Below are 21387 nucleotides of genomic sequence, written 5' to 3'. Positions count from 1 at the left end.
TTAATTCCCTCGTACGATACGACAGTAACTTTTTCTTGATCGGGCTACTTACTACTAATAATACAAGGAAGACGCTGTTTTTTTCTTGCTTATTACTTATTCTGTTCTTTTTACTGACTCTGCCAAAGGTCTTGAGGCTGCTATTTCTCTAATCTAATATAACATTAGCACTGTTACTGTACATTCGTATTGTTGTGGTATTTGTCATTCTCGCGCACCGCACGGCTGCCGTGATGGACGTGACGCGCGCGTGTCGCTGCTGCCTGCGGTGTGCTCCGGACAAGGACCTGACGACGCCGTACACACATCTCGGCAAAACGGAGATATATGCCGACATGATCAGAGAGAGCTTCGATATACATGTAAGTAAAAGACAATCTAGTTATTGAAACATCTACATAAACCTAAAATTGTGAAAACTTATATGTTTTTGTTTGAATAACTTAACTTGCAGCTGGTGGTGGGCGGCTCGGGCTCGTGCGGCATCTGCTCGGCGTGCGTGGGCCGCCTGCGAGACGCGAGCGACTTCAAGCTGCAAGTGCAGCGCAGCCAGGCGGAGCTGCAGGCTTGGCTGCAGGGAGTGAGCCACGTTAAAGGTAGGGAACCACCACCCATCAAACAAGTAGTGAATTTCAGTCATTCTTTTTGAGGTCTATTGAATGACTATGTTACAATCATACTTTGATCTGTACTGTTAGATTGCGGCACCATACACACTTCTGCTGTGGGTTGATTTTCGAATATCTTGCCAAATACTTTTAAATCACTCTTTGAGCGTAACTCTTACAAGATTATAACGTAATCAGTGTTGTGTTTGTTTGCTCTAGAGGAAGAATCTGCAGTCGAGTCAGAAAATCCAGAAATGCAGGATGAAGAAGGGACCGGTGATGCTGTATCGGGTATGTCTACTCCTCTACAATAAATGCAGTCATATTCATATTCATTTAATCCATTGTTCTCATGTTCTTCAATTAAGTATCTCAGTAAACTGCCTTAAGTGATCAAAAATATTACAACAGTTTTACATAAAAATTCCCAGTAGATACCACCCGAGTTGGTAGTACCTACTGGGAATTTTATTTTTGGAAAAAAAAATCCCACTAATTACCAGTGTTAACAACATGGTGGAACCTGGTAGGAATCCCAACCATAAGTAAAGTAATTGTTAAGAATTAGAAGACACATAATATATACTGACAGCAATACTCTTTAACTGTACATCTTATTACAAAAGGCATAAGGTCCACCGATGGACAGTTAACAGTGTGGGTGGTAGTATCTGCTTGTGTAAGTTGTTGGCATTGTGGGCCGAGACCACATCTTCTGTTAGTTTGTTCCAAACCCTCACTTCATGGTTGCCAATGGGCATTAGGTTCACAGTAGCGGTTACTAGGTTTGAATAGCTTGTGGTTTAACTGGCATGGTGCTAATATTGCTAATAAACTTGTGTGTTTGCTTCAGGTGAAGAGCCCCCGGTCAAGCCGGAGACGCTGGATGAAGATGGAGCCCCGGATATGTTGCGTGAGTACTTAGTTATAACGACAGGTTTACAAGATGTGAATAACACTTTCACACTTACAATGAACGACGTTTTTTAATATGTTATAAATATTCAAAATAAAATAAATATTGGTAACATGAGTATTACACTTACAGTTACGAATTTTCGCTTGAACTTGAATGATATTGTATATTATATATTGTTCAGCACTATAAACTACGTTCAGCGTTGATTGACATTGCCAAAATTATTCACATTAAATCATTTCATACAAAAACACTCTTTGTACAGTTGTAATTTAAGATAATTATTTTGATACAATTAAATTTCAAGTACAAATGGCGAGCGCCGGTTTTCCTTTTTAAATTTTTCTGTTAACGACAGCCAACGTGGTAAATTGGCAACGTGGTAAGTTCCATTCAGCCAAATAATAAAAAAGTTTTTTAGTGAAATATCGTATTTTGAAACATTTTATTTATATAATAACAAATAAATATTTACTTTATATCGTGTAACAATATTTGTTGTACATAATAAATGTCTAATGGCAAAATAATAAATATATAAAGTCTTTGAACATCCAAATTATTTGGTTTGGACATATCAAATACGGTAAAAACTGGAAAAGTAAAAAGCACTAGTTCGTCACAATAAACAACTTTTTTTTTTTTTAATCTAATTTTTATAGAGGCTTTGGACACTCTGGGTGAACATGTCAGCCTCATGGGTGCTTTCATAATTGCCTACTCAAGGGAGAGATCAATAAAGTGGTATACACTGATTGCATTATCAGACAAAGGTTCTGCCAACCAACAATTGATCTGTCCATTGTGCATGGAACCCAAACTACCAAAAATTCTTTTTCTCAAATCCGAATTCCGGACGCAGTCCAACAACACGTGAGACAAGTCATCAGTCCTCTGACAGACTAGACACAGAGGTGAGGGTTTAACACCCATCATACACAGAAACTTATTTGTAGGGATGTGTCTGGACCGGACTCGGAATGCTGAGACTAACACTTTTCTAGCGAGATTGGCAGAATCAAACCAGGGTATCCACAAGGGTCTAGCTTGGATTGTTCTGTACCAGATTCCTACACCCCTTGATAAAGCTTGTTCACCAAAATGGTATTCCCATTTCTGTAAACATCTTTTTTTAATTCTGGGATTTATTTCACTTGGATATGGTATAGAATCTAGTACAGAGTCATCCATTACAGCGGTTTTAGCAAGCTGATCTACTGCCTCGTTACCTTATCATTACAAATAAACTCATGAATTAACTGGAGAGCTTCATACGCAATAGGCATGCCTCTTTGTCCATAAACACAACGATTAAGGTGTTGAAGTGCACTCTTTGAGTCAGACAGTATTACAACTGGAGCACTATTATCTAGATTCTTTGCATAACATAGAGCTTCTTTAATAGCTACAAGTTCAGCTCGCATAACGCACGCGTCATCATGAAGCTTCCACATGAGTGAAACATTGCACTGAGGATCAAACAGAGCTGCTCCAACACCTTGTACACATTTCGAACCATCAGTGTATATTTTATAAAATTGGATATACTGCTCAGTGAGCACTCTCAATGTAGAATTTCTTAAAGCCTCATTTTGTTGATGCCGCTTAGGAACATCAATATAAGCAATGCTATCCTTTATACATGACCTGGTGTTGACCGAGGACACCCACGTGTTCAAAGAGTACATATCCAATTTGTCACAGTGATGCACAGGTAAATCTTTCCACTCATCATAGATGTTTGCTAACAAAGGAAAATTTTTATCAGAAAATAGATTACGTTTAGCCAAAATGCTCTGTAACGCGGAAATAATGGGGCTGTTTGATCTTGATCTTATTCTTAGCAAAAATCTACAACCCAGCCAATAACGTCGCACAACCAGAGGAGGAATGGAGAGTTCACTTTCCATAGCTATAACAGGAGTACTGCGAATGAAGCCTCCGCACACACGCAAAGCTCTATTTTGTAAAATATCTAATTTCCGTAAATGACAAACAGCACAACTTCCATAAATAAAACTACCATAGTCCAGGCGACTTCTTATGAGAGATATATAGAGGCGCCTGAGATGTTTAGGGTGAACTCCCCAAGACCTACCCGCTAGAACCTTTAAAATATTAATATGTTTGTAATTTCTTTCACACAGCTCTTTTATATGGAGCCCCCATCTCAAGGTTGAATCCAACCATAATCCTAAATACTTAGCTTTACCAACCACCTCGAGAGATTTGCCATTAACAACTATGTTAACATTCACAGCTTTTCGTGATCTTTTAAAAACACATACTTTTGATTTATTCTCAGATAGATACAAGCCAACTTTTTCTAGACATCCAATCAAACAATCAATAGAAAGTTGAAGAACACTAACTGTATCTGAATTACGCCCTCTTTCCACTGTTTTATACAACACGAAATCATCAGCGTATTGTGAAATACAAACATTATTAATACTATTACCTATTTCCATGGTTGCGATATTAAATAAAAGAGGAGAGATGGGATCTCCTTGGGCTAATCCTTGGTGAGTATGTCTAATTAAAGGGTTACCTCCACAATTCAGAATGATATGCTTTGTAAAATCTTAATTAATGAACTTATATTTATGTTATTATATGCATTATCGATGTCGAGAAAACAAGCCACAGTAGGTTGTTTATTACCAAATCCTTGTTGAATATCAGATGTAAGTAAAGCTAAATTATCCAAACAAGACTGTGACCGTCTGAAACCAGTCGATGAGCTGGGAAGTAGACCCCGACTCTCCACAAACCATTCAATTCTCTTCATAAGAATCAAGTGTAGAATTTTACATGGACAAGACATTAAAGAAATCGGACGTAAAGAAGATGGTAAGCCGGGGTCCCTCCCCGGCTTAAGTATAGGGACTATTTGGACATCTCTCCACTGATCCGGTACAACCCGAGTCTGAATTATGAGATTAAATATTTTGAGCAACATTAATTTACCATTGTTTGAAAGATTAAAAATCATAGAATAAGATATGTTATCAACTCCTGGAGAAGTATCCTTCTTTTTTAAACAATTTAATAATTCAGGGAGAGTAATCGGGATTTCTAACACAGAAGATTGTACACTAGAAAAGGACGGGTCCGGTTCAGCAACACTATCCGGGGTCAACGAATGTAGCAGATTCCTGGCGTTATCGGGATCGACTCCAGCGCGGCCTCCAGAGTTTCCTTTCATCCATCTCATTTTCCTCCACATGGTAGTAGGTGATGATTCATGGTCGATGCTCGTACAGAAATCTTTCCACGCTTTCGAGCTAGCCCTTTTTATTAGTTCATTGGCTTTTGACACCTTGTTTTGCCAGCAAGAAAGATTTGATGGTACTCCATTACGTCGCACCTTTGCCAGGGCTAGACGTCTCTCTGCTACAGCTTTGGATATTTCTGAATTCCAATAATGTTTAGGTCGAAATTTTGATGAAGGGTCTTCACTTGTTTTGATCCAAGGTATATGTTTATCAGCTAATGATTGAATGTTTTTCAAAAATATATCATAACTAGTTTGAACGTCATCACTCACTAAAACATCAAACACTGTTTCTGCTTCTTTATTGTACTCCACCCAGTTAGCCTCTTTATAATTCCTCTTCTTGGTAAACATTTTAGATCGGATATAACCACAGTTCATCTTTAATATCACATGATCACTACCTAAGTTTTCATTACAAGTCTGCCAGCTAACATTAGTAGCAATATCCGTTGAAGCGAATGAGATGTCAGGTGAAGATGTCTGCAGGCTGCCATTAACCCATTTTATGCGAGTGTGTGACCCATCATTTAGACACACGAAATCATTATCAAACATAGCTTTGTACACAGCCTCTCATTTATCATTTACATGACCACAGGGCGTGATGAGCATTCATATCACCAAATATGAGACATTCTGATTTAACAAACCTGAAGATTGAGTCCCAATCATGCTGATTAGTGGTTACGGAGGGAGGGCAGTATATCGATATAATATGTTTAAGACCAGGGATATTAAATATTTCAATAATCATAACTTGCATTTGAGGATTCGTTACATTATAAGGTCTATGTGAAAATTTTATTGATCTGTGTATGATGGCGCACAGGCCACCATAAGAATCGGACCTGTCTGCTCTAACTACGTTATATCCATTAAACTTGAGAGTAGTTTCAGTAGAAAGCCAAGTCTCACTCACAAATGCCACATGAATTTTATCTTGTAGTAATAATAGTTCAAAGTTTCGAGCTTTAGGTTTTAAACTGTTAGCATTCCATTGGTAGATGCTTATCAAATCCTTTTTTATTGTGTTACTGGCCATTATTAAGATTTTCGTATAGCTTTAACAACATCTCTATAGTGAAATACTTCTGAACAAAATTCTTAACCTCGCTCCAGATAAATTCCATAAATACCTTAATTTTATTTTCAAGATCTCCCTCGGTTGACATTACTTCCTTTACCTTGTCTAAAAACCTATCTATTAAGGACTTTCGTTCTTTGCGAGTTCTTCGAGGTTGCTGAACGGGGACTACATCAATTGGAGGTCGGGTACTTTCTGTTTCGGATGATTCATCGACACTCATATTAAGTTTCTCTCTTCTCCTCAATTTGCGGCTTTTTTTGACACTTTGTTTTTTGGGTTTGCTTCCAATATTCTTATTTTGGGGTTCTTCTAATTCGCTTTCAGTGTGCTCTTCTTCAAAATTATAATTACTAACCGAAGCCCCAGCACATATATCTCTATAAGAAGGCTTCGAGGATTCACCAGTTGAAAATACTGGGGGATTAGGATTCATTAGAAGTGTTTCTCTCGCCTGGAAGCCACTGCTTACATCAGTATTCTGTTTTTTTTCTTCGTTGATTTTCTTTAAGGCTACTTTATATGCGCAATTGTTTTGCCCCATAAATATGCGAATGGATCTCTCTTTTAAAAATGCGGGACATAAGCTTTTCATCAAAGATAAATGGTTTCCTTTGCAGTTCACGCATTGGAACTTCTTTGTTTCACAATTTTCATGCTTTTCTCCGCATTTAGGACAGATTTGTACCTTGGATGGACAAAAATTACTGACATGGCCAAATCGCCAGCATTTCGAACATTGCGTGACTGGATACTTATACGAATCTACCGCCATACGACATCCATACGCCTTAACGTAAGGGGGCAGGATTGACCCTCGAAAACAAATACGTACAGTTTCACACTTTACCCACTTGCCCTGCTCATCTCTTTTGTTTAATCGTTTGACGGCTAGAATCTCTGTATCCGAATCGCACACAAAAATATCTTTTAGATCCTTTTCCTCAACCTCAAAATCTATATCCCTTACTACCCCGTAGCAGAATGGCAACTCATTAGTATTTCTACAAATCCACTCATATTTCTTCGCAACTTCACTCTCCAAGAAACTGTTTGCGTTAGAATTGGTATTAAATCCGATCAGTAATTTGTAAGGACTCTTATATTTTACTCTTAACACGCCCTGCACATTATGACTCAACAATATCTTTGCAAATCCCAATTGTTTCGGGAGAACGTTCTTGGAGCTAACTGAAACCTCATAGACAATATCATCAGACTTCGGTAGAGGACTAATCGAAGGGGGAGAGCGACGAACATCTCTACGTTTATTCCTAGATACGACCGTAAACCCATCATCATCACCACCTTCCTCCACCTCTAACCGTCGCTTATCGCGTCGCTGGTCCGCAGAGTTCAGCTCGGGCACCACACCGCAGTGTTGGCCGAACGTTAATGCAATTGACCATTAAAAATTAACCATTGAAAAGGTTAATTGCCATTAGCCATTAACCATTGAAGGAAAATTAATTATCAATTGCATTGAACATCAATTTGCATTAATGTTAATTTATTACGAACCACTAACAATTAAAAAGAATTAATGGTTATTGCTTTACAAACTATTAATAACTAAAACAATTTTTAATGAAAATTAAACATGTGATTGATAATTAACAATTAACAAGAATAAATATCGTAATTTTATAAAGACGTCCAAGGGATCAAAGGTCTAGTGCAGCGGTCGGCAACCTGCGGCCCGCGGGCCGCATGCGGCTCGTGAACCTATCACTTGCGGCCCGAGTGCCGCCTTGGCTATTTTGTATGTAATAGTGACAAACGACAATGTCTCATAAAGTCATAAATATTAAAAAAGTACGGCCCGCGTCACCATTTTTTTTTATTATTTTATTTTTTTTATTTACTTTATTTACTTTTTTTTTTTTTTTTTTTTTTTATTTATTTTATTTATTTTATTTATTTTATTTATTTTATTTATTTTATTTATTTATTTTATTTATTTTATTTATTTTATTTATTTTATTTATTTTATTTATTTTATGAGCACCCATTATAACTAACAATAATGGGTGTATTCCCATTTTTCCCCACTTTATTGGTGTGGGGACAAATGGAAACACATCATTATCCGATATTTTCCCATTTGTTCCCGCCTGGAGCAGATGGAATAAGCGCTTCATATAAATGAATAAATCCCATTTGTCCCCGTTTCCCATTTGTCTCCAACTCACATATGACAGGGACAAATAAAAATACACCAATAATGAGTGTATTCCCATTTAATAGTTTCAAGCAAAATTAACATTAATTATTAGTTTATGAAAAAAATATTTAATTCCATTAAACGTTAATACAATTGAGAGTAATTCTAATTAATTTTTTGAAACTTTAATGCCATTAAATAGGCAATTAGATTGACAATCAATGTAATTAAACGTCTCAAGATTCAATTCTAACTAACTTTAATGAAATTGATGCGTAATGCAATTGATTAATTGCGGAATTAATGGTTAATGCAATTGATTAATTGTTAATTAGAATTAACCATTACGGCCAACACTGCCACACCGCTTTGGTTACCGACATTCAAATCTCCTTCATCCCATTGCAAGTCCATCTCGCCATCTCCTTGAGGAAAGGACCCCTCGGAGCCCATGATAACCTTCCTGATTGATTCTGGGGTCATCTCGGCACTCGAGGCCGGCTGCGGGGCCGGTTCCTCGCCCGAATCACTCATAATCACAAATTGAGGGTAGTTCGATAAAACCACTAAAATTGTGTTTACACGAAAATAAACGACTAATTAACTTAGTTTTTCACTTATTATCAATACTATAGTCATTATAATCACTTTTTACACACTCGGAATTATAATGCTCTAAGCAAAACACAAAAAATCGGTATTACAATAAGGTAAACAAAGGAACGCGTCCTAACGTAATCGTTGCGCACGCCAGACTGAATAAACAACTTTGCGAACGCTAAACAGCTACGTAAAGTAGCACTTATTGAGCAACTGTATTAAAAAGAATATTTGTTTCAGATGAAGAGTTCATAATAATCAATCCAGAAACGGTGGACGAAGATGAGATGTCATGTAAGTACCAGGCTATCGGTAGATCGTGATGAGACGGAAACGTTTTCTATTTTGATTGTTTTTCTAATGTCTGTTAGTCTACATCGATCTCTTAGCTTTATTCCCGGCATGCTCCTCTCCATACTGGCCATGTCCATACTTACATACTGTATAAGTTGTATAATAATCCGCTACAATACATGGCCGTTTACTTTTGTATGTACAATGGGACAGCACTAACGCTATGGATGGTCAATGTGAGTAAACGTCTGGGCTGATATTGATGACTCTCTTCAGGCGATTTGTCTTGATTGTCCGAGTGGCACTCTTTACTGATATGGAGAAAATCTCATGAAACATCGGTTATGTAGGTGAAATTCACTATCACTACACCTTATTCAACTAAGTCCCCCACCGCGTATGTCTGTTTGTGTGTATGTATGTTCGCGATAAACTCGAAAACTACTCGACGGATTTTCAAGCAGTTTTCACCTATCGATAGAGTGATTCTTGAAGAAGGTTTGTGTATAATTTGTAAAGGTATTGAGTAACCCATGCGAAACCGGGGCGGGTCGTTAGTATGCTTCAGAGTTCGATTAAATCGTTTTGTTAATTTGTTTCAGTGTGTTCGGACGGCAGCGCCGCCTGCGCCAGGGAACAGCTCGCGATGACGTGTTCCGTGGTGCTCGAGCGCCTCCGCGGCGACGCGACTGTTCACAGTGGAGACAAGACATACGACTGCGAATACTGCGGAGAAAATATCAGAAATAAGTCGATTTTAATCAAACACATACAAAACACACACTTGTCCACCGGACCAACACCATTTGCTTGTGATTTTTGTAGTTCTACTTTTCAAAGCAAATTTCTTGTAATCGAACACGAGAAAAGCGAACACGGTGTTACAAATTTCATGTGTGCTGAATGTGAGTATGCAACAAGTTCCAAGAAAAGTTTGGAGACTCATTTAAAGAGTCACGCAGTTAAGAATAATTTTAATTGTAGTCGCTGTAGTTACACGAGTTCGTGTAAAAGTGATTTGCACAAACACCAAACAATACACATGTCTGGAAAACCTTTTCAGTGTAGCGACTGCGATTTCAAATGCAATCAGAAATCAAAATTACGAACACACTGGAAGATACACACTGGCGAGAAGCCTTTTACATGTAGCTATTGTGTTAAAAAATTCAGGCTGAAGTCACATTTAAAAAGACACCAATTGATACATGCTGCGAAGCCATTTCAATGTAGCACTTGCAACTACAAGACCAGGTGGGAAGCAGACTTACGAATTCACAAAAGAATACACACCGGAGAAAAGCCGTACAAATGTAGTCATTGTGACTACAAGTGCAGTCATAAGTTCAACTTACGCATACACGAAAGGACACATACTGGCGAGAAGCCTTTTCAGTGTAGCCACTGTGATTTCAAATGCAGTCAGAAATCAAGCTTACAACGTCACATAAGAATACACACCGGAGAAAAGCCCGAAAAGCCGTACAAATGTAGTCATTGCGACTACAAGTGCAGCCTGAGTTTAATCTTATGACGTCACGAAAGGACACATACTGGCGAGAAGCCTTTTCAGTGTAGCCACTGTGATTACAAATCCACTCAAAAATTTACCTTACAACGTCACGTAAGGAAACACACCGGTGAAAAGCCGTACAAATGTAGTCATTGCGACTACAAGTTTAGTCAGAGTACAACCTTACGATATCATGAAATGACACATACTGGCGAGAAGCCTTTTCAGTGTAGCCACTGTGATTACAAATGCAGTCGGAAATCACATTTAAAAAGACACCAGACAATACATACTGGGGCGAAGCCATTTCAATGTAGTCATTGCGACTACAAGAGCAGTCAGAGTTCATTTTTACGATATCATGAAATGACACATACTGGCGAGAAGCCTTTTCAGTGCAGTCACTGTGATTACAAATGCAGTCAGAAATCACATTTAAAAAGACACCAGATGATACACATGAAGGCAAAGCCATTTAAATGCAACAATTGCGAATACAAATGCAAGCGGAGAGAACATTTGCTACAACATCAGATGATACACACTGGGGAAAAACCATTTCAATGTAGTAATTGCGAATACAAGTGTAGGCGGAGAGAACACTTGCGGCTACACCAGAAGATACACACCAGAGAGAAGGCAGAAGGTGCACACTCACAAGCTTGAACGAAAGATTCCACTTTAAGCTGTCTAATACTACTTTTAAGGAATATCATTAAGCTAATATTTAGTCTGTCGCTTTGTCACGTGAGTACATACATGACTGTAAAAGACGTTAGTTAAACGATAATATTCCGAGGTAAAATTAGGTCAACTAAGTATTTAGGTAAAAACCCTAGTGTAAGCCCGCAAGTCTTTGAAAGTACATAGCCGCTAAATTTTATATTAAAGGAAAAGATGGCAAAATTACGCTTCCGGCAGGACTTGGACTTTTTTTGTTAAAAAATGTAATCGTCTTTCGGTAGATATCGCTATACGCCACCCCAAAGGCGTGTATACATAAGAAAAGCAATAGAAAGATTCGCGCGGTTCTGGCTGGCTTCCGTAATCCGTAGCTCAATTGGTTAGAGCTAACGCACGGTTTGAGGAGGTTGCGGGTTCAAGTCCTGCCGGAAGCGTATTCTCTTAATTTTAAGTTTTAAGTATTAGATTTATATTCACAAACATATTGGCTACCCTGCACTTGTTGGAAGAGCTAGGTTTTCTGTCAAGCATATCTGTTGCTTAAAAAATCCCAACCTACATTGTAGCTATTACTTGTACAAAACCAATAAATATATATATTTTTAACAAGCTTTTATTAGGTCGACCTGTATGTAACTAACTATGTAATGGACCTGTATGTAACTATGGATGGTCTAAGGTGACTAATTTAACCATCTTCAAAGGATCGTAGCGTCATGAAAATTGGCAGCTGTATGTAGTTCAATACAATAATACGGTACTATCGAACTGATCTGATGATGGAGACAGGAGGTGGCCATATGAACTCTGTGATGAAACAACGCAACCTAATTGTGTTAGGAGTTTTTAGAATTGTCTCGATGAGTATTAGTTGTCTGTCGTAAGAAAAGTACAGTCAGCGATAAAAGCTTGCGCTCGTGTTGTAAAACCAAAAATGAAATTTTTGCCTAAAACTTATTTTTATTCTCGTGCATTGAAAGCGGTTTGTTTAGGTATCTATGATGGGGGTTTGAGTTCTAGGTTTAGACCGTTAGGGAGTTATATATTGCAAGTACCTGTATGTTTGTTCTTAATATTGTTACTATTAACCAATGGATATATGGATTATAAGTCGATATTTTGTATAATTCCCTGTCTTTATTTAACTCCCGATTCCTTTTTCTCTTCCCTTCGCTTTTACTTGAATTGTTCAATGTTTAATATGTACCTAACATGTAATAGTTATTTATGATACAAGTGCGGCAAAAAGGAAAAAAACACACCGATGGGAGTGTTTTAAATCGACACGAGTTGCGAATTACCTATTAGCACATGTATCGTACTACGTTTTACAGTAGGTACAATATGTCCATTTAAACTTTTGACGTATGCACAAAAAGTGCTATTTCACGCACTAGTGTGGGAAAATAGGACCATAATATGTACGTGACTGTAATATTATATTTTCATCAATAAAGAATTGAATCGAATGAAGTTACCTCAAGAAATACTTCTAGTTGATACTTACTCATATTTTAAGTACATACCATCACGCTCCGCGATTGTTGCGCCGTTTAGGGTCCTCGCTAAACTGGTTGTTCAATACTTACGCTATAGAATTTCCAATTTCAATTATCAAGTTTGTCCGCAACACAATTCCGCCGCATATACCCAAAATAAAACCTATGTAAGTATGGATAACGCGACGCCCTAAATTGTAGGAGTGGGAGTTCGTTGCAGTAAGTACTTGTCTCTATTGCCGACGTGATAACCCTATAATGGCTCCTCTACACGATGGGCCAGCGCCGGCCACTCCAAGGGACGCAGCCATGCGGTAGAATGAGATAGCAATATCACTTGCTCCTCTTGCATAAATGCGTCCCTTGAAGTGGCCGGCGCTGACCCGTCGTGTAGAGGAGCCATAAGATGGTTGGTAGAGGGTGCTATACGTCAGTGAGTGTATAGGAATGGAAAGGTAAGGATTGACGAGTTGAATAAAAAAGTACGTTTTATATAAGAATATGTATATTTTCAATTAAAACTTTTAATAATAGACATACAAATTACAAACTATTTATATTTTTTTTCACCACACCAGCTCGGAAAGGCTTACTTTGCACTCCAAAAACTGATAGCAAAGTTGCATTTTATTCACATGTGAGGCAAAATAATCAAATGCAAATTTTGAGTTGTTTGTTGCTGGTAAAATTGACTTATAAATGTTGATTTTGGATGATAAATATTTAATAACATTAATTTGGATTTCATTTGGTTTGATTTTGTTTGATATTTTACATTTAATATTTGCTTCGGGTTGGTGTGGTGAAAAATTTTGTGTTTCACTCGGGGGCAAATTTTGTTTAACCTTCGTACTTTGAAACCCTCGCAACGCTTAAGATTCCATTTTTCGAACTACTCGCTACGCTCGTTGTTAAATTTTGGAATCTTTCGCTTGCTCGGCTATCAATATTAGCACGAGCGGTTAAACAACAACTTTGCCCCCTTGTAAAACAAATAACTATTAACACAAGGTAGCCTCGGCTGCAGTTAGACAATACAATACAAATACTCTTTAATGCGCACCTCAATAAAAGAAAACAGAAATACAAGCAGAGGTAAACAACTAACCCACGACCAACTGCCAATGAATCCGATGGTCCCGGGTTCGAATCCCGGTAAGCGCATTTATTTGTATGATGACACAGATTTTGTTCCTAAGTCATGGTTGTTTTTTATGTATTTAAGACTTACATATTACATACTCTTATATCGTTTTCTGAGTACACAAGCCTTCTTGAGCTTACCGTGGGGGTTAAACAGGAAAATCGTAATTCAAGATGAAAAAAGTAAGACAATGTTGCCACTGCAATATATTGTTTGTAAAATAGAAATTCCTTTTTTATAAATAAACACGCTAAGATAATTTATATATTGGTAATTTTACTACTACGATTAAAAAAAAGTACTTTTATTTACTTATTTTAACATAAATACAGCTTGGCAAAAAACAGTCCAAATTAAAAAGTGGCAACACTGTAGTGTCATCTCGTTTTCTGATATATATTGGTTTGTAAGGGACGACACTACAGTGCCCAGCTGCAAGACACGCTAGTAAAAAGTGGCAACATTGTCTTACATTTTTTGGTCTTGAATTACGATTTTCAGTTCAGTCAATTTGTGCAAGAATGTCATATCGGTGCTGTTTCAGGCTGCACTTGTAGTTGCCATTGCTACGTTTTAGTCTTCGTCCCAGTATGCGTCTTCTGGTGACGTTGCAGGTTGGATGTAGTACGGCATTTGAAATCACAGTGCCTACATTGAAAAGGTTTTTCGCCAGTATTTGTCATCTGATGTCTTTTTATGGATAATTGCCAATTGGATTTGTAATCGCAGTGGCTACATTGAAAAGGCTTTTCGCCAGTATCAGTATGTGTCAATTCGTGTCTTTGTAAGCTTGTCCTATCACTGCACCTGTAGTCGCAAAGACTACATTTGTACGGCTTCTCTCCGGTGTGTATTCTTTGATGATTTAGAAGACGCTGTTTCAGTCTGCATTTATAGTTGCAATAGCTACATTTAAATGGCTCCGCCCCAGTATGAATCATCTGGTGTCTTTGTAAACTTAATTTCGCAGTGCATTTGTATTCACAACAGCTACATGTAAAACGTTTCTCGCCAGTGTGTATTCTTAGGTGCGCTAGTAAGTGATGCTTATTACGGGTTTTATAATCACAGTCACTACATTGATAACAGAGCTTGTTTCCTGTGTGTATCTTCTGATGTCGTCGAAGGTTTGATTCAACACTGGATTTGAAATCGCATTCGGTGCATCTAAAAGGTTTGTTTTTGAGTGTGTATCGCTTGGTGTTTATGTAAATCACCACGATTAAAAACGTGCTCCCCAGAGTAACTCTTTAAATGTGTTTGTAAACTTGTCTTAGAACTTGGAATAAAATTTGTAATATAATGTTCGCTTTTTTCGTGCTTTAATACAAGCGATTCAGTTTGAAATGTAGAACTACAAAAATCACAAGCAAATTTATTTGGCCCCTTCGACAAGTGCGCTTGTTGTATGTGTTTTCTTAAAATATACTTGTTTCTGCAATGCTTGCTACAGTCTTCGCATGTGTATGGTTTGGCTCCACTGTGAACAGTCGCGTCGCGGAGGCGCTCGAGCACCACAGAACAAGCCACCGCGAGCTGGTCCCTGGCGCGGGCGGCGCTGCCCTCCGAACACACTGAAACACAAATAAACAATGCATTTGCCTCGATAGAAAAATATCGGTAAATTAGCTCTTTTTTCCCTAAAACCACATTTGTGATCCACTCTCCTATTCAAGTTATATACATCGTATACGACCACGGCTTTCCTCTGAATATCAGTATGAATGTATAGTAGCGGAAGGAGAAGAGCAGGACAACATGACCGCACTAACTAAGGTCCTTTTTATCGCTATTTGCAGTGAGCGCCAACGATGGAATTTTTCGTTCGAGAATATGTAAACCTCCCGGCATTTTCTTGAGCACTATTAAAAATTTTAAACCAGGTGTTGTAATATTGGGAGGCTAATTTCCCTATTTTCGTTTGCTTGCATTAATGCTTGCTCCATTTTTACTCGGTAACACTTTAAAATTAATAATTTGTTTACGACATTTATTTTGGTCAAAGAGAATACCAGGTGTGGCCTGTAACACGAGCAAATAATTAAAACATAGATTGTACTCCTCAAACGGTGACAGTTTTGTTCTACAAATTTTAAAAATTATTAAGTATTTTAGACTCCCTATTTTTCATACAAAATAAATATTATCTTCAATGGACGCCATCGCCACGCCATATTGACGTTGCTTGTCACGCCTTAAACATAACAAAATTCGCAATACATTGCGTCTTAGAATAAACTTTAAAGTGTATTAAAAATCAAACCACAAGTAATTTTTAAAAGCCACTGAACAAATGCTGGTCAGTATGAGGAGCACAGCCTACAGTTTAATTTTTTGCTCATATTACAGGCCACACCCGGTATAACCACTACATTTTGGTCTGACAAGTAAACAACAGTTGCTAAGTAACCAACATTATAAATAAAGAAAGGTCTTGACAAACTAGGTATGTAACCTTCTCAATGTTGTATTCATGCCTTAAAATTGTATCAATTTTATAGTGACACATCTAATGACGTAGTTTGCATAGTCGGAAGTCTGCTTTACGCAATTTTTCTTTCTTTCTAAATTGAATCCATCATCCGCCATCTTTACTGACGTTAACTATCTCGGAGTAATTAACAATGGAGCCGCCATTAACAGGCGTTCCCCTCTGTCGAAAATAGGCGGCCAATGGTCAACCACATGTCAACCATATGTATGGACTGACGTTTATCTGACATGACGTACCTATACATTTGATGTGCCCCTCCCCCGCAAAAAACGGCAGACTATTTTGTACCGAAAATTTTAGACATGGCGTCTCCATTGTTAATTACTCCGAGTTAACTATATTCCGAGTGCCCCCCCCCCCCCCCCTGGATGCCACTATACCAATCTGTGATGCTAGTTTGCGCGTTTGGGGCATTCTTTTTAATTAAGAGCGCTTTTGTCAAGCCCCCTCCACACTATGCGCGTGAATCGCGGGCGAAGCTGCGAACGCGAGTGTGTAGTTGATTTCGCTATCTGCGAAAATCGACGACACACTCGCGTTTGCGGCTTCGCGCTGCGATTCGCGCACGAGTGTGGAGGGGGCTTCACAATAAATTAAATATTGGCGAATTAATTGTATACGTTTGGATACCTCCGAGTGGATACCGTATGAGATTGACGCCAATTTCTTATCTGATTAAATCAGTCGATGTAATCATCTCATCTGGACTGGTTTTTAACTATTTATTAATTTGTTATAATCTATATTCCGCAAGATCGAACTTTTCGGACCAAGATCACGGTCTGGTACGCCCGTCTGTTATAGCTTTAGACTTCCTACCTACTTTTCTGAACGTACCCTTTGCCATCGCTCACTGTCACTGTCAAAAGTGTCAAATCAAATGTCAGTGTTATTTCTCTTTTTCTCTTTGAGCCTGGAGTCCGCTGTTTTTTCTTGCTAAAATTATTTATGTCTCTGGCGACAGTCCTAGACGCTGCTATATCTCTGATATAATAAAAGCACCGTACACTCGAATTGTTGTGGTATTTGTTTTAAGTCCATTGGATTGCAGTATTCTCGCGTACCGCACGGCTGCCGTGATGGACGTGACGCGCGCGTGTCGCTGCTGCCTGCGGTGTGCTCCGGACAAGGACCTGACGACGCCGTACACACATCTCGGCAAAACGGAGATATATGCCGACATGATCAAAGAGTGCTTCGATATACATGTAAGTAAAAGTGTGACAATCTAGTTATTGAAAGATCTACATAAACCAACAAATGTTAAAACTTTAATGTTTTTGTTTGTATAACTTGCAGCTGGTACTAGGCGGGTCGGGCTCGTGCGGCATCTGCTCGGCGTGCGTGGGCCGCCTGCGAGACGCGAGCGACTTCAAGCTGCAAGTGCAGCACAGCCAGACCGAGCTGCAGGCGCGGCTGCAGGGAGTGAGCCACATCAAAGGTAGGGAACCACCACCCATCAAACTATTAATGAAGTTTAGTCATTTTTTTGGATTTCGTACAGAAGAATATGAACAAAAATATTATAATCACTCTTTAATCTACAGTGATTGATGGTAGTGATTATATTCTCTTTGGTCGCACCATACACACACACACACACACACCAGATAAGGGTTGACTGCCCACTGCCTGCTAGATAGTGTTATGGGACTACTTTACAATTATAAACCAAATTAAATGTCACATACAGTCAGCAGCAGAAGTTGCTAAGCGGGCAAGGTGTTCAAAATGATCTTAATTGGGTTTATAATTTTAAAGAAGTCCAATAACACCAACTAGTGTGCAGTGGGCGATCAACCCTTAGCTGGTGTGTGTATGGTGCGACCATCAAGCTCAACACACTTTTGTGTCAAGTTAATTTTGAACACCTCGCCCGCTTAGCAACTCCTGCTGCTGACATACAATAATAACACAAGCACTGGAGGTGCCCAGGGCTTGCTTTAAATAGTAGTGTGTCTACTTGAAATAACACTAATTAAAATATCTTGGTAGAAAGTAATATAATTGGTTGTTAGACTTCTCTACAATTGCTGTGTGAGCATAACTATAACAGGAAGATGATGTGATGTGTGTTGTGTTTGTTTGCTCTAGAGGAAGACTCCGCAGTTGAGGATCCTGAGATGCAGGACGGAGATGGGACCAGTGAGCCTGTGTCAGGTCTGTATATGTATTTTTTAATAAGCTGGAGAGTAGAAGCTGCCACAACTGATGTTGCTAGTATCTAGCAATCTTCAGATACTTGTTAAGTATTAGAATACACATCAGACACATGTATATTTATTGTCTAATTTAACGTTCATCATTCAAGGACATTTTATGAACTTCTGATTTTACAATTATTGTGAGTTGTAGCATCTATGAAAAATAATTACATATTTTTATAACAAATAAAAAATTGTCTAAGAGACGTTGTTGCAGGAGAAATTAGTTTCAATGACTGGTTGAAGGCAGCAGCTGACTAACGTCACATTAAATCACCCAGTGAAGTTACTTAAAATCTATGGACATTGGGATAACAGAAACTTTTGTAAAATTTTTAATGTTATCATTTGTATATACTGTTTGAATAAGTTGCTTAGTTACCAATACCAATTACCAATCATTTATTTACATATTCACATTATTTATGTACATTCCATGATGAACTACTGTTACCTAGTTTGCGATTGTAACAGCGCCATCTTTGGTGAGAAATTAAGACATTAAACTATATCGGCTCGAACAATACATAACAGTAAAAAATGTGAGAGGAAAATTAATTACTTCTAGATAACAAGTGTACTATGACTTAGTCAACTATTACCCGGCATAGCTCACTCCGCGATTTCGTCGTGTCACTACAAGTACACGCGGCCCACACCAATTTCGGTGTCTAGCAGTAGTGGTTGCCGCGCACCGCTACGGAACGGACGCCTGCTCACGCTTGCGCCACCTTGCGGTCATATCTGTCGTTATCGACGCGTTTTGTTAGACAGTGAGCTGTTTGTACCTAGTAAGTACTATTATTTATTCTGTACAAATAAAAAAAATCACTCAGTCCCGGTTACTGCGCAGAACATAGGGTTTAATATAATGTTGTTGCTCTAGATCACTTGCTCGGGTTAAACATGGCGGCCGGAGACGGGGCGAGCGACGAGGGTGAGCCGCTGTTGCGTGAGTACCTGCTTCATATCCAGGGTTGCTAAAAAATAACTGCATTCCCGTTGCCAGAGAGGTTTTGGGATCATACTGAGCAACTTTTACTATAGGACCAACCCCGAGATCGCGATAAAAAGAATTTGCTGTTTCATACATTTTGGCTACAAAGACTCTGTTCAGATATTGTTTACTATGGCGCTCTAAACGCCTTCAACTTTCGCGTCGATAAATTGTCTTATAGCTGGTGAAGATATTATTACTACTCAATGTAATGTCAGATTTCTCTCTTGAGCTGTAAACAAATTCAAATGTCATGATACTGTCCCAGTATTAACTGCGCGATACATGCATCTCAATCACTGATTAAATGTATATTTAATTACACAAACGGCTCTACCGCGATATACTTTCATTATTTTTACCTTCAATTCCGACGTTTCAGCTGAGTTGCGGTAGACCCGTTTGTGTAATTAAACATGAGTAGGTACAAAATGCGACTTTAAAGTGTTATATGATTAAATGTAGTATCAAGGCCCAGCTGCTAGCTCTATCTCCCCCACGGCCCTGGCAGCGTTGCCACACTGAACTATGAGATCTGGTGCACTAGGCACGACCCGGACCGGAGCGAGGATGCGAGATCCCTGAGTCGTCGACACAAGCCACAAATAGTATGTTTGTTTCAGATGAAGAGCTCATAATCAAGCCAGAATCGAACGAAGATGAGACGAGCGATGAGATGTTGCGTAAGTACCAACTTGAATAGCAACGGTGACTAATTATTAGAGAATACATGAACTGTAGCATTGGGAAGGTTTTCCAATCGGTGAACCAATCTACCAATATACCGGGATATATTAATCTGGATGTTATAATTATAAATAATCTCCGAAATAAAGGTACTTCTGTGAATTTGTAATAATATTTATGTGTAACGTACCTAAATCTCTTAATTGTTGTAGATCAATACTCCAGTCCAGGCTATCCGTAGATTGTGATAGGACTTTTCGTAACTTAAGATCCATTGTACAGTATGAGCCCCGACTAAAGCCATACTGGCTGTATCGAAAAGAGGATACTCAACCTGGCCTCCGCTTAACGACTAAGCCCAAGAATTGGCTTAGGCACTAGTTTTTACGAAAACGATTGCCATCTGACCCTCCAACCCATAGGAAAAAGTAGGTCTTATTGGGAATAGTCCGGTTTCCTGACGATGTTTCCTTCACCGTGCGTTGCATAAAAAATAAAAATCCCTCGTCTGCAGCATTATTGTTTCCGAAATATACCAAAACCTATCGCGGTAATCCACAATCGCAAATGCGAGTATTTAATACTATTTCATTTTAAATACAATTGTACCGTTATGTAAGACACAGCATGAAGTAGAGTTGTTGTTGTAGTGGAGGAGCGGGCAGTCAAGGCGGAGGTGTCGGACGCGGCGAGTGACGAGGACTGCGTGTCGGGTGAGTACTGCGACACCACGATACTGCGGCACAGGCCTCCTCTCGTGCACGAGAGAGCTTGGGCCATAGTCCCCACGTTGGCCCACTGCGGGTTGGAGACTTCACATAAGTACACCTATGGATTTCTTCACTGATGTATACAGATTTTATCAGTATGTACGGAAAATGAATAAATATTCCGAACATAAGTTCTGAAACATTATTGGTGGCCACAGTATATGAACCTGCGACCTTCGGATTGAAAGTCGGATGTCATATGCTCTCCACCACCACCACCGACAATTTCTTTTGATGACAATCCTGGGCAAAGTCGAAATTATTGTTAAATTAATTATACTCGTACGCGTTGTAATCTATCTAAATTATTTTGTTAATTTGTGTTTTAGTGTGTTCGAAGGGCAGCGCCGCCCGCGCCAGGGACCAGCTCGCGATGGCCTGTTCCGTGGTGCTCGAGCGCCTCCGCGACGACGCGATAGTTCACAGTGGAGACAAATCATACTACT

At 38.8% G+C, this 21387-nt stretch overlaps 1 protein-coding gene and 1 pseudogene; one reads left to right on the top strand and one right to left on the bottom strand.

The window, feature by feature from the left end:
• Nucleotides 1-21387, bottom strand: part of LOC134673862 (zinc finger protein 239-like) — a 116402-nt gene that overhangs the window by 73619 nt on the left and 21396 nt on the right.
• LOC134673856 (zinc finger protein 845-like) lies at nt 461-12259 on the top strand (annotated as a pseudogene).

This window comes from Cydia fagiglandana, chromosome 19 (assembly GCF_963556715.1).
Source record: "Cydia fagiglandana chromosome 19, ilCydFagi1.1, whole genome shotgun sequence".
NCBI lineage: Eukaryota > Metazoa > Arthropoda > Insecta > Lepidoptera > Tortricidae > Cydia > Cydia fagiglandana.
Note: the sequence above shows the minus strand (reverse complement) of the source record. Positions and strands in the feature narration are given on the sequence as shown.